The sequence below is a fragment of the Giraffa tippelskirchi genome, chromosome 7, assembly GCF_054371585.1.
Source record: "Giraffa tippelskirchi isolate mGirTip1 chromosome 7, T2T-mGirTip1v1.2.pri, whole genome shotgun sequence".
In the NCBI taxonomy this organism is placed as follows: domain Eukaryota; kingdom Metazoa; phylum Chordata; class Mammalia; order Artiodactyla; family Giraffidae; genus Giraffa; species Giraffa tippelskirchi.
Window position 1 is genome coordinate 150,408,876 of NC_137281.1, and position 13,572 is coordinate 150,422,447.

Here is a 13,572-nt window from a genome sequence, read left to right on the forward strand (position 1 = left end):
TCATTGGAAAAGACCTTGATGCTGGGAAAGATTAAAGGCAGGAGGAGAAGGGGATGACAGAATTTGAGATGGTTGCATGGCATCACCAACTCAGTGGACATGAGTTTGAGCAAGCTCTGGGAGATGTTAAAGGACAGGGAAGCCTGGTGTGCTACAGTCCATGGGGTGGCAAAAAGTCGGATGTGACTGAACAACTGAACAACAACCATGTTATTTACAGTCTAGATTTAGAACCTGGAGTCCAAAAGACTTTGTTTAGAGCTAGCACATATTCTTACTTAAGGTAAAGAGAAACTTTTCCTCTGGCCCAGGAATCAAATCAATGGTTATCTGGAGATAGTGGTCCTGTTGTAAGTGGGGAGCAGTTTCATGCCCTGAGCACATTTTCCAGCAGTTTTAAAAACCACAGCAAATCTGATTGAAATTGTCCTAGTCAATAAAACCCAGTCACTGACACTTGCAATAGAAAAGACCATTGATCTCACTCACTTCAGAAGTGAGTCTTGATCCAGGATACAAAAACGTCACTCAAGGAGTTATTTCTTTCTCTTTTTCTTCTCTGCCTTTTCAGATACTGACTTTATATTAAGGCTAGATCCTCACTTGGTTTTCAGATGGTGGTTGGCAACTCTAGAGCTGTCTGCTTTCTCCTTTGTTTCAAGTTGGAGAAAAAGACAGTCTTTGCCCCAACTATCTCAGGAAAACATTTTTAGATGTTTTAGATGTCTCAGATGATGTCCTGAAAATATCACTTTGGCCAGTGGTATCGCTGAGCTAGTTGAAGCGTGTGCTGTGTCCCTGGAGCTAGGGAAGCTTCCCTCCACCCTCATGGACCCCAGATGGAAATCAGGGAGATTAAATGTCCATTAGCTCAGCCTTCCCTGAGTGCCTGCTCCATTTGGTGGTTCATTCACAATACTTTCAAGACCTTATGTCAACACCATGAGGCAGGTATTTGTTATCTCTGTTCTACAGATGTAGGCTCTGAAATCAAAAGCCCATAAATGAAATCTCTGGGGTTGTGGCACTGCTGATGTTATTATGAAGGATCCCTGGTTAATAGAAAGAGCACCTAGCTGGGGTAAGTGGTAGAAAAGCCAGACTTATTCTTCCTTCAGTGAGCTTCTGGACTTCTGGGTGGTGAATATGACCCTTGTATTATATTTATGTGCCCAATGCCTGTTTCTGCCAAACCCCTTTTGTCTATCGTTATATAGGAAAAGTAGAGCCTTTCCCAACACTCTTCAGTTCCCATAATTTAAAAAAAAATTGCCATGAATTGTTTATATGAAAGAACTTAAATAATAGATTAATTTTTTTTCTTATAGTTATTTGAGTCTTACATTAAACTCTATGCCATGAAAACAGGTCTGAAGCTAGTGAAAACAATCATACATTGACTTTTCTGTTGCCAGATTAATCAACTTCTTTAGATAGGGTAAAAATAAGAAATATATTCAGATTGGAAAATAAGCTATGATTCAAAAACCTCTGGGAAGTTTTTCCTTTGAAACTGAACTATCCCCCTTAATCAAAGTTAGACAGCAGAACTTTTTGTGACACAAAGTGTATCAGGGAAATCTTTGACAAAATAGTTGAAAAGAACTTATAGAACATGTAAGTCACCTTAGTTCCAGAACTCAACCCAGGCTAAGACTTTTACAGCTCAGAGGGAGATGGAGACATATATTATAGAGGAGATAAGTTATTTGATTATATCTTATTCTGAATATAATCTCTATACAGTAGACTCCTGGGCTTCATCCAATACATTTTCACAATTAAGAAAAAATCCTCTACTCACCAAAAAGACAAGAAAATATTTACATTTTAACTGCATTTTTGCTGTTTTTATTAAATTACCCTGTTTCATGAGTATTTGCAGCTTCAGACTACCCAAAATATTACTGGTGAAACCTTTGCCTGGTATTCTCAGTGGCATTTAAAGAAAGGAAAAAGTCTGAACATTAAAAGCAAATTTGTGTGATTTGCTTGGTAGAGATTGAACTCCCTTTCATGTTTCAAATATTTCTAGGAAATATTCAGATTCAAATGGTAAGTAAGGAAATATACCCCACTTTGATGGGCTTCCCAGGTAGCGATAGTGGTAAAGAACCCGCCTGCCAATGCAGGAGACAGAAGAGACAAGGTTTCAGTCCCTGCATGGGGAAGATCCCCTGGAGGAGGGCATGGCAACCCACTCCAGTATTCTTGCCTGGAGAATCCCCTGGACAGAGGAGCCTGGTGGGCTACAATTCACAGGGTTGTAAAGAAATGGACACAACTTAAGTGAACCTAACACACATACACACACACACACACACATACACACCCCACTTTGATGTAAGGGAGTACACACTGCTTAAATTACTAGCCTTAGGAAAATTAGGGGAAAATATTGGTATTTTTTCCATATCAACTCTGTCCTCGGCACCAGGTTGTGTACTAAGAAACACGTAACATCATTCCTGTCCTCAGAACAATTATGCTAAGGTTTTGAAAAAAGACAAGTCTAATAGGAATTAGATTTTTAATATTATCCGTCGGCAAGATTCATCTGTTCTGCCTTCAAAATAAGTCTCAAATTTGACAACTCACTGATTCTGCCTCATCAACCCCTGTAAGCCAGTATTATTTCTTACCTTGACAACAACTATACCCCCTCACTGATCTCCCTGCTTCCATTCCTTGGCTCACATCAATTTATTCTTCGTATGGAAACACAGCCAGAATTATCTTTAAAAATGTAAGCACATCATACAACCCTTCCTTGACTGCCCCTCCCCCACCCCCACAAAAGTCCTGTGATGCCCAAACGCATTTAAAGTAAAACTCCAAATTCCTTTCCTGCTGCTTGGAAGTCTTTACGTGATCTTTGAGAAGCCCAAATCTCAGACCCCAGGTACTCCCACTCTGCTCCTTAGAATCACTACCCTCTGACCACATTAACCTTCCTGTTCTTCCAAGGTGACATAGAACTTGCTGTTGTTTCTGTGTGAAATGTGCTTTTCCTATATGTTTGGGTGGATAGTTTCTTCTCACCATTCATATTTCACTTCCATATCACTTCAGCGAAGAAGTTTTGCTTGACTACCCTGTCTAAAAATATCCTTTTTAACTCATATATGTGGATCTCATCTGTCTTCCCCAGCATCAGTGGAAAGTCCAGAATAGGAGTTCTGTATTTCTGTATGACTTGCTTATCACCCAATCCCCAATGTTTTAATATTAAACCTCATATACAATAGAGTCTCAATAACATGACAATAAGTATGCATACTGAAAATACCATAGGACTTTAGACAAATGTAAATGCATTCAGACCTGGATTATTTAGTCACTATTTTGAGGAGTTGCGCCAGATAGAATAAGCATCTTGAGGTTAAATAATATTTTAGTAGATTCTGAGAGGGAAGGTGATGATGTCCATGATTTTTTCCACAACCTTTACCTATACTCTGATCAGAAAAATAAGGATACATTTCTTTGGAATTAAAAAAGAAATCCAAACCATTTGCAAATATTTTTAAAGTTTCTGAGTCATTTTTTTTAATTAATTTGGAGAAGTTTTAAAAATTAAATAGAAAAGAAAAAGAAATAGTACTTCATGTCTTAACAGAGTATTAATTTGATCGAGTTTCAGAAGAGACCTCATTAAGCTGCGTGATAAAGTGATTATTCACTGTCACTTTCTTTGGGTTTTCAGCAATTATCTGGAACAGTTTTTAGAATGAGGCAACATTTCCCTTTTCAGTAGCACTTGAAACCTCCTTGATGTTGACACAGAAATGCTGATAGGAAGAGATGGTGAACACAGGGTTGCAAGTCTTGAGTCAGACTTGCTAAAAATATCACATCCACCCCAGAAAGGTTTGGAAATATGTCAAAGGCATCCTTGAGCCCTTTAAGACCATTCACAAATAACTTTTGGGAGTGAAATGATGATGAAATTTGACTCACCCAGGTCCTAGTCCATTTCTGAGCATATAATTTGAATTAAACCTTTCTATATAATTTTCTAATTAGATTTTTCTCCTTCCTGGCCTTTTAAGCTTTACATAACCTTTGTGATTCCTTGTTCCATTAATCCTTCAAATGCCAGCATCCTGCCGAGAGGGGATTCATTGCAGTATTTACATCATTATCAACAGAGCTGCAAGATCATTCTAGTATATTGGAATCACCCATCCATGAGAAAATGCTGTCTTGGCTTTGTAATTATTAGTTGACTCTTATTCAACTCCGTGACAAATGTTGAATTTTTTCATTTCCCCTAATGTTTTATTACCAGTTAAAGCGCAGATAGGTATTTTATTTTAATTTGGATGAAGAACTGATAATAGAGAGCTGGAATTTCTTAAATTGGGTACACTTTTGGTAGTTAGTTCAATAGTTAATCTTCTTAATTTATCACTTAGAGTAGGGCAATTACCGCAGTATGGAGATGTGCCAGGATTATTGTAGCACTGGGAAACGATTGTAATTTTCAGGTTTGTGCCAAGGAAATGCATTGAATTGCTTAGACTTCTGTATTATCAATTACTATAGTTTTTTTGTGCCCAAGTCCACTATATTTTACGTCACATTTCAAAAGGTGATTTCTCCACTCCCTTATCAGAGAACCTTAGGAAAAAATGTTCTTTCTCCTATTGCTACCCTGATGGAGTTGATTAATGCTGCTTTTAATTTAATTGAAAATAGTTGATCAATAAGGTCAATGTTTATGGATTTATTTCCATCTTTTGATGTGACAAATCATTAGTTATCATTATCTAAATTAGCACAGATTGCCATGAAAAGTGAAGGGACTAAATTGCTTTATGGATTTCTGAGAGCATAGCACACAGGCAAATTTTCTTAACACACTTTTCAACACTTACCTTGTGCCAGGATTTAAATTCTGTGCTGCAATTTCCCCAACAGTCTAGAGGTACCTGTATCAGATAGGACATGATGAAAGGATCAAGTTTTCAAAAGTACGTAAAAGTGAGGCCCCTGAATCATAAAAAAAAATAATCCACATTATTATAGACAGAATGTCAATGAATACCACATAGTGAAACACCACTGGAATGATTCAGAAATGGACCTGTTTCCAGAAGGCAGGCTGGACTTTAGGGAGAAAAAATGATGCAGAAAGAAAGGAATACACATACTTTTCAGTCTCTTATTCTGAAGGTTCTTGTTATAGGTTGAATTATGTCCCTCACCCCAGTAAAATTCATGTGTTGAAGTCCTATTCTAGTCATTTATAATGTGACCTTATTTGAATGTAATGTCTTTATAGAGATAATCAAGTTAAAATGAGGTCATTAGGGTAGAACCGAATCCAGTAGGACTGGTGTCCTTATAAGAAGAAATTTGGATACAGATGTGCTCCTTGGAAGAAAAGCTATGACAAACCTAGACAGCATATTAAAAAGCAGAGACATTACTTTGACAACAAAGGTCTGTCTAGTTGAAGCTATGATTTTTCCAGTAGTCAAGGATGGATGTGAGAGCCGGACCATAAAGAAAGCTGAGAGCCGAAGAATTGATGCTTTTGAACTGTGGTGTTGGAGAAGACTCTTGAGAGTCCCTTGGACAGCAAGGAGATCCAACCAGTCAATCTTAAAGGAAATCAGTCCTGAATATTCATTGGAAGGACTGATCCTGAAGCTGAAGCTACAATAATTTGGCTACCTGATGAGAAGAACTGACTTGTTGGAAAAGACCCTGATGCTGGGAAAGATTGAAGGCAGGAGAAAAGGGACGACAGAGGATGAGATGGTTGCATGGCATCACTGACTTGATGGACGTATGTTTGAGCAAGCTTGGGGAGTTGGTGATGGACAGGGAAGCCTGGCATGCTGCAGTCCTTGGGGTCGCAGAGAGTTGGACACGCCTGAGTGACTGCACTGCACTGTGCATAGAGAAAAGACAGATGTGCATAGAGGCATAGGAAGAGGACAGCCATCTACAGACCAAGGAGAGATGCCCGGAGGACATAGACCTCAGAAGAAATCAACCTTATCAATCCCTTGTTTTTGGACTTCTGGCCTCTAGATCTGTAAGACAATATGTTTCTGTTGTTTAAGGCACTGATTTTCTGTTGCTTTGTTATGACAGCCCTAGCAAACTAACACAGCCCATAAATTATGACTAATATTTCATATTCAATGAGATGGAAGCTTCCCCAAACACCAGGATACTAAAATTTATAAGAGTTGTGTTAACTCTTATACTTTGAAACTTTGGAAGCTAGAATCCAAAGAAATTTGGAGACCAAGCGGAGTTATATCAAAGTATTTTATAATCAAAGATTCAAGTGCATGCTGATTGGCAGAATTGATTTCCATATATATCTTTTAAAAAGGAACCCTTCATTTTTGGAGTGATGAGACCAAGGCACAAACCTTGATAAACCTGATTCTGAATGTTAAGTAACCCAAGGTTGAGGAACAATTTATGGGGAATTCAGTCAAATAGCATCTGTTGTACTGTGGGACTCTGGTGTTTGAATTATAAAATGGCAAAAGGAATCTACCGTAGAGATTTATCCCAGACTAGTTTGCATCTGGACCAAAGGCGATCCATCAGGCTTGTCATTTTATGTTGAAGTCCATACACTGCCTGTTCTGCATACGTCAAGCTTGTGTACCTGGGGGGCATAGCACAGACCAGCCTCTGATACCTGCTGATGGAAAGGGTGTGCGTTTTGTTTTTGTTGTTTTTTGGTAATCACAACTAAAACCCATTTCCTTGGTTCCTCTGAATTTTACATTGGTCCATTATTGATAAGGAGTACAGTAATAGAGTTTAAAATCAGGGCTAACCTTGAATCACATGGTGACAGATCAGAGGCACTTTTCTTTGGTCCCATGAATCTCATCAGTCTTAGACCTTTCTTGAAGTCCTCTAGATGCCCAGAACTCCCCCTGTGCCTTTCTCCCCAGGAGCAGTGATGAGGGTTACCATTCATTGAGCACTTAAAAGACGCGATATGCTGCATGCAACTCTTTCTAAGTTGTGCGCAGCCTATACTCACATCAGCTCTTTGACATTAATGATATTATTGTTTTCAATTTACAAAAGAAGAAACTGAGGCAAGGAGGTTAAGTTACTCACCCAGTGTTATATAGCAATAAAAGCTGGAGCCAAGACTCCAACCCAAAGCTGACTAACAGGCCAATATTCTCAAGATATTGTCCCTGCTGGCTTCCCTAACAACCTCTCAGGCATCAGACTTCTCCATCAAATCTTGCCTGGTCTGTCTGACCAACTTCTGGTCGGCAAAGTGACAATGAGTTATAGTGGATCTCTTCACTTGGGGAAAGACGTTTGCATTTCACTGGATGACTATGAAATAATGTGTTGGCAGAAAGAAATGATACTCATGAAGGGACTCTCCGAGTCTCATTCTGGCAAAATGTATGATCTTAGACAAATCATGACCTCATAAGGCTTGGTTTTATCATCTCTAAATGTCAGGGTTGGATTAACTACTCTCTAAAGATCCCCTGCAGGCTTAAAATTCTAAGATTCTTTAACATTCAGTGTAACTCCTTTTCAACCCATGTGTGTACTTGGCCCTTGGCTGCATAAGTTGGAAATTGGAAATACAAAATCATGATAAATATGAGAAAATGGTCAGGTCACGTAATAGCTCTCAACCTCAGTTTCCTGATCGACAAAATGAGGCTACTAAGAATACTGCCTTATAGGGTTGATATTATACTTACCTAGGAAAATACCTGGAACAGGATGAGAAAGTGCTCACCGGCTCTGGCTATAAGAACATGATAATCATTGGTGTGATCAGTTCTATTATTATCTCCCCAGGAAAATCACTGTACATCTAGGGTTATAGCAAAAGCACCCATCATGACAGCTTTTATATCATAAGGCATTTTATTCAAAGTGTATATTTTAGCTTTGTATTCTGCAGGCATTGGTATCTCACTAAAAGCTGGGCAATATTTATAACCAGCAGTCTGTCATCCATGTGCTCATTTATGCATGGGCCTTTTACCCCCCTCCAAGCTGTGAGAACAATAGACACTTTAATAGTCTGAAACAAGAAGGATATTAGCTCCATGAATCTTTATTTTAAATTACATTTCTGAGTTAGAGGTGTCAGCATGGTAGAACAAGTTAAGGGAGATTGTATTCCCCAATAGGGCTATTGATGTTGGTTACAAATAAATTGCTGGTCCAGGTGATGATAGCAAAGTCCATGCCATCTTTTATTTAGTAGAGTGTTTTTCTTGTTAACAGCTCCTTCTGTATGCTTTCCTTTCTTCTGTTCTACATCAATCATATTTGACACAATGCCCAATGTCATTGTGGAAAAAAAAAATGCAATATCCAGTTCATCAGCCAGATGTTTGTTCTCACACTGGCTGAGACATCTGGATGTGTAACTAAATGTTACACTCTTTCATCCAGTTATTTTGTGTTATGTTACTGCACAGAGCCAAAGAATAAATCCCAGAATTCTTACTTTTATTAGAAGAAAGATGATAACATCTTGAGCCTGCAGTGCCAGGGCTAGCATCTAGCTTTTTTTCCTCTTAATAGTTGCACAGCCTTGGGCAGAATTAGGGTCAATTGAGATAAAGTAGGTGGCCGCATTATATGGATTCTTGAAGCTCATGTTGTTAAAAGAATCCTAGTCCCTTTACTTAGCTATACAATGGCCTGGCAATTTGTACCTTTGGAGAAAAACTTAAAAAGAAGTAAAGATTTCAGAGCTAGGCCAATAATGATAGCCAAGATATACCAAGGACTGACTGTATACCATGAACTCTTCCAAGTGCTTTGGATGGAATTGAATTTAAACTTAAAAACAATGCTGTGGGGTGGGCACTATTCTTTTCCGCATTTTACAGACAGCATAACTAAGGACCAGAGAGAAGAGCATCCAACTTGCTCAAGATCAGAGGATCAAGATTTGAACTCAGTTTGATTCTAGAGTCTGTATCTTTAACCTACATAATACTCTCTATACCACCTCTTGGAGCAAAATATTTACTCATCTTCCAGCATTATCAATAGCCTTGTTTTTTTTTTTCCCCAATCTATGAAATGGGGGTAGCATTACCTGCCTTAAAAAGATCATTATGATAAATAATTGAGAGAATGCATGTAAAGCATTTAATGGTGTTGATTTATGGTAAGTGGTAAATAAAAGGTAGTTGTTTCTAGTGTGTGTGTGTGTGTATGTGTGTGTGTGCATGCACGTGAGCACCCCTAGTCACTCAGTTATGTCGGACTCTTTTCAACCCTTCGGATGTAGCCTGCCACATCCCTCTGTCCATGGGATTCTCCAGGGAAGAATACTGGAGTGGTTTGTCATTTCTTTCTCCAGGGACCCAGGAATCAAACCCACATCTCTTGTCCCTCCTGCACTGCAAGCAGACCCTTCACTTGCTGAGCCATGGGGAAGCCCTTTTCTAGTGACTAGGTTATATCATGCTGCTGTACTGTGCTAAGTCGCTTCAGTCATGTCCAACTCTTTGTGACCCTATGGACTATAGCCCTCCAGGCTCCTCTGTCCATGAAATCGCCAGACAAGAATACTGGAGTGGGTTGCCACTTCCTCCCCCAGGGAAGGTTATATAATATTTATGCTCACATAAATATCTCAATACTGATTTAATTAATTTAAAAAAGTTCTAAAAATTTCCTGCCCTGATAACCAATCCAAAAGAAAAGCTTGTTTGTTTGTTTTTGTTTTTTTGTTTTGTGTGTGTGTGTGTGTGTGTGTGTTTGTTTTTTGGAAAAAGAGTTCCTCAAAGGGTAAATGTTTTTGGTCAGTTTTTAATGTGGGCTTATTACTTGGAATAATTGATAGCTCTCAATTTTTCTTTTTGTTTTTTGCTTCATTGCAATAGAAAAAACATGTCACGAATATTGAAAATTCTGTTTATTGTTTCCTTCTATTTTAGGTATAGTGGACATTGATCAAGTACTGTTAACGGGAAGGGATGTTTTGGTCTCTCTGTCTCTTTTTCTTCCTCCTTCCCTTCATTCTCTGTCTTCACTTAACAGCTTTATATTCAGAACAGTCCTATCAGACAGACTTTTTTGTTATTATTTTTTGTTTTGCGTTTGTAGTTTAGGAAGGAAGGCTTTAAATAAGTTGCATCATGTCTTATAAATAAAAAATGAGAAGCAATATTTCAACTCATCTTAGTACTTGAGGCCCACTGTGCTATCCAACAAAACATGAAATATTGCTGTTATTAGTGAGCATAGTGATCAAGCTACCATTTACCCTGAATATTCATTGGAAGGACTGATGCTGATGCTGAAGCTGAAGCTCTGATACTTTGGCCACCTGATGCAAAGAGAAAGGTCAGAGGAAGGGTCTTAGAAAAGACCCTGATGCTGGGAAAGATTGAAGGTGGGAGGAGAAGGGGACGACAGAGGATGAGATGGTGGGATGGCATCACCAACTCAATGGACATGGGTTTGAGCAGGCTCCGGAAGTTGGTGATGGGCAGGGAGGGCTGGCGTGCTGCAGTCCTGTGGGGTCGCAAAGAGTCGGAGAACAACAACCACCGTTTATCCGATCCCGACTGTCGGCCGGATATGTCACTATATGCTTGTGTACGTTTCCTAAATTAATTACTGCACGTACTTGTGATTGACGCTTGGATATCAGCGGGCAACTCTTTTTGCTCACCGTTCTATCTTATGATCTGGGGTCTTCAGTCATTTTCATTACTTTTTCTCAGAGTGACCTTTACGTGATTGATGTGCTTCTCAGGATCCTCCATTCCTCATGTTGTGAGCAGCACAAGTTTGTAATTAGGGACTGAAGTTGGTGATCAACTCGATAGGACAATGGGCAAAGCTGACACATTTGAAGGAGACTTTTCAGGATGCGCTGGCTTTCTGATTGTTTCTATAAACAGCTAAAACAGCTTTTGTCAACATTCAGCTTGAATAAATTGCAAGATTATGATGTTTTCAGACCCCAAACGAAAGTGGCCCATTCTCGTTCTTTTAGTGCCCTCATAAAAGCCACATGTCTCATCTCAGAAGGAAATTTAAAAGATGGAAGTAAAACGTTAATGAGATGCAACATAAATAATAGAAGCCCCTTTCCATGAAATGACTTGTGATGAGGTTTCTTCAAGGAAATACACTATATAAAATAGAACCTTTTCATAAATTTCACATCCACTGGTAAACGTTGTGTTTTAAAAGCACACAGTGTCAGTAAGACTAAAAATGTATTAAATAAAAGGGATTAGACCATTAATATGCAATAAGTATTATTTTCCCAAAACATTAGAAATGTGTTGCCAAAAAAAAATATTAAAAAATAGATGGCTGTTTTCAAAAATTTTCAGTCCATAAAACCTGAGAAGTTTCTGGGTCACAGCAGAAAGAGGATTCTTTCTAATCCTTTACCCAGCCCTTTGTGTAACAATACTCCTTTCCTACACACATACATGTGTGAACATACACACACAAACATGCCAGTCACTGCTTCTCCCATTGTGTGTTCAGTGGAAGGCACTCAAGAACTGGTAGCATTCCTCCATAATTATATTCTTCTTCTTCTTCCTCAAACACAGTTGATAAAGAGAAGGAAAACAGCTGCATTGTTAAAACACTACTGGGAAATCTCTATAATTATTATACCACATCATTTTATTTTCCTGATCAACCCAGTGTGTCTTCATTTACTTGTTCAGAAATGATGTACCAGCAAATTGTGCTGTATCTCTAAAGAACATGCTTCTGAGTATCTCAGTCGTATGTGATATTGTGGTGGGTGCTGACAAGTGGGTCATGTGAAAGACACAGGTTGATACTCAGATTATGCTTCCCAAGTACAGATCTTGCCAACATATGGATGATGGTTGTTGGTTTGCAATGATCCAACCTGCAGAGTCAGGTCAATAGGCATAGATGCATATTTTTATGGATTTGGTTTTTTTATGAATCCAACCTTAGAAATTTAAATCAGATTATTTGCCGAAGGAGAGTGACAAAGTTTTGATTATTAAGGAAACTTTTAACCTAGATTGGCTGGGTTCTGGTACTGATTGTGAATAAACCATCAATAATTAACTGTAAGGAATCTATGGGCGGTGCCATGTTTGTAGATGGAGTGCGGCTACCCCCCCCACTCCTAGACTTGTTTCTCCTTCGCTTCTTCCATCCCGCTCTGCCTTCCTCTGTCTCCCTTTCCTTCATCTCTCCCTCTCTTCCTTTGCATTTCCCAGTTCCATCCATTAACTTCCACTGCAAGCCACAGTACCCTATGATGGGTTATAACTAGTTAAGACCCTCGTCAGAGTAGCTAGAAGGTAAACCCAGGAGGAGAGTAATGTGAAAGCTCAAAATTCTTCCTAGGCTACTAGTGGCATCGATGCCCTCAACTAGCTAAGGCCTCTTCAGTTTCCAGTTGAGTTCCTTACCATTCACTGGTATCTATAGACACCAAGCTACCATCTAATGATAACAAAGACACCTGTATGCTTGCTTGGTGTTGTAGCCCCCTTCTCCCATGTTTCCCTTTCTTCTGACACTAGCAAGTGCTCCCAGACTAACTGGGAGGCAATATAAGGCCATGAGGAGCTCTGCAGGCTGGGTGGGAGTGAAGCTATTCACCGCCAGTCCCTGTTCAGCCATGATCTGTGCAACCATGAGCAGTTACTTAAAATATCTAGACCTCTTTTGTGCCATCTGTAATATGAGGAGTAATACCAGCACACGTTTCTACCTTCCAGGCTTGCTGTGAATGTTAGATGAGTTAATGCCCGTAGAGACTCAGTTCCCCGGGTGGTAGGGTTTTCAGTGCTAAAACCAGGGCATTCTCAGGCAAACTGGGACAAACAAGCACTCTCTCTGTACCATGCACAGTGCTAACCATTTTGTGTGCACTACCTGATTTTATCCTAGCAGCTTCCCTCTAAGACTGTCCAAGTTTTAGCCCTTAAAGTTTTGCATCCTGAAAAACCCTCAGTTCTGGGCAGAGTGGGCCAGTTGGTCTTTCTAGCACTTAGTAATTAACCATTATTCTTGTTCTTATGGCTTCTTAAAGCCTTTATCATAGTTCCAAATAAAAAGTAAGCACTCCATAAATACTGGTTATTTTCCTGACTTGTGGATATATGATGTTATGATTCTACCTATCAGTTCTCTGGTATTTTGCCTTTCTATCCTCCTTTCTCAAGTAGGCTTTTCTATTACATTCATCGAATATTCAGATGATTCATTTCATGTCTTTTCTATTTCTTCTCTTGACCATAGAAAGAAATGTACACAGTGGCTAAAATCTCTCATGCACATCTGAGTAAAGGACAAATGTAAAGTAATATAAATCAAAGTATTTTCCTTTATGTATGCTATAATTTTTTTATTGTAAATGTTACATAACATAAAGTCTCAAGGATAATAGGGAAAAATAAAACTAAATGATTACTATTTGTGATGTGTTTTAGTAGTATTTTTCTCCTTATTAGTTGTATACTGCCCTGCTTTTTCTCCATAGCATAGTCTAACAATGAAGAGTTAGTCTGTTAAAAGCCTAAATCAGGTGAAGTCTATCTCTTTTATTATTAAATTATT

The 13,572-nt window shown here is 38.9% G+C and overlaps 1 protein-coding gene and 1 long non-coding RNA gene across 13 annotated transcripts in view; both read left to right on the forward strand.

Annotated features, from left to right (window-relative positions):
• NRXN3 (neurexin 3) overlaps window positions 1-13,572 on the forward strand; it is a 1,799,700-nt gene that overhangs the window by 1,262,459 nt on the left and 523,669 nt on the right. The gene's annotated exons all lie outside the window — the stretch shown is intronic.
• LOC145513652 (uncharacterized) lies at window positions 41-9,695 on the forward strand. Its single transcript, XR_014059621.1, has 2 exons — window positions 41-2,107; window positions 9,567-9,695. It is a non-coding gene; the product is annotated as an uncharacterized LOC145513652 (long non-coding RNA).